At 34.5% G+C, this 1,403-nt stretch overlaps 1 long non-coding RNA gene across 1 annotated transcript; it reads right to left on the reverse strand.

Moving 5' to 3' along the window:
* Positions 1 to 87: 87 nt before the first annotated feature.
* Positions 88 to 1,080, reverse strand: LOC107580198 (uncharacterized). The gene is made up of 3 exons (XR_001608603.1): positions 955 to 1,080; positions 667 to 812; positions 88 to 584 (listed from the first exon to the last, which is right to left on the reverse strand). It is a non-coding gene; the product is annotated as an uncharacterized lncRNA (long non-coding RNA).
* Positions 1,081 to 1,403: the final 323 nt, after the last annotated feature.

Raw genomic sequence — 1,403 nt, forward strand, 5'->3', positions numbered from 1 at the left:
AGTGTAAAATAAAATATAAAGGTTGATTTGTTATAGATAAAACCTATGATTTATCATATTAGAAGTTGTACCATCTATTATATAAAATACACCATAAAGCCAAAACCCTGTTCTATATATATTTAGTCCCAAAAGCCTGTATTGATTCATAAATAAAGTTCCTTTAAGGTTGAGGAACCTTTTTCCTTAAGAGTAACAGGACACCAACAGGACAAAGAATGATGAGAAATCATTCAAAAGTGTTCAAAGGTTGAGTATCTCTGAAGAACAAGTAAACGATCACAGACTTTGAAACTCCTGCATGTGAAAAAATAAGATATGTTAACAAGACATTTACTCACAGACCGATTTTATGTACATTTGATTATACAAGGCAGTAACATAATCTCACAGAAATAAGCATGAGGAACAACCAGCAGAGTTCACTGTTAAAAAGGTTACTATTTTACATTAGTCACAGCTCAATCTACAGCTTTAGAAATCATCATCATCGCAAATGTCCAGATACACGTCGAAAGCCTCGCGGTTGCAGTTTCCATCAGGGCTGAAGACGTACTTGTGGAATGTCCCATCAACACATATGGCTTTAAAGAGAGACACAAGTAATGAGAAACTGACAAATCAATAATGGTTCACTCAAATGTCTTGGAAATAAAGCCCACATACCAATAACAGAGTTGACATTTTTGGAGGTGTTCTTCCCAAAGGCACAGATGCAAGCGCACTCAGCCGGCACCGTGAAATTAGCCAGAGACCACTGACTGTCCACATACTGCCCGATGACCGGACCCACCTTTCCTACTCGCGCCAAACTAGAGAAGACAAGAAACCACACATAAAACCAAGTGACTAACTACAACTACTAGGATATTTCTAAAGAACACCTAGAATGCAACGAAAACGGCAATAAAATGACAATCAAGATTTTCTTTTTAGTGACATGATTAATCTTACGCAGAACGCCGGTTCAGTTTGGTGTCTTTCAGAGCAAATATGTGCACAGTTCCCTTGTCACTGGATGCACACAGAAAGGATGAGTCATGGCTGAAATTAATACTGTAAACAACAACAATGTCATATCGTTAACTATTGAATTATGCAATTTAATTTAATCTATCGTCAGAATAGGAGCTGTATGTTTTTCTTCAACAAAACACAGCAATACAAATTTATTTATAAAATATGCACTGAAGAAGTTTGGACATACTCAAATCAAATGATGTTTTCTTTTGATCTAAAGGCTTCTGCTTAAATATTACTGAAATTGTTACTTAAATGTAAATGTTACTTAAATTATGTAAATGTTACTTAAATTAGTTCTGTAGACCAGGGTTTCACAAATGTGGTTCATGAAAAGCTAATAATAATAATAATAAAATCAAATGTAAAATTAAATCACATAA

This window comes from Sinocyclocheilus grahami, unplaced genomic scaffold (assembly GCF_001515645.1).
Source record: "Sinocyclocheilus grahami isolate Dianchi unplaced genomic scaffold, SAMN03320097.WGS_v1.1 scaffold26637.1, whole genome shotgun sequence".
Lineage (NCBI taxonomy): Eukaryota > Metazoa > Chordata > Actinopteri > Cypriniformes > Cyprinidae > Sinocyclocheilus > Sinocyclocheilus grahami.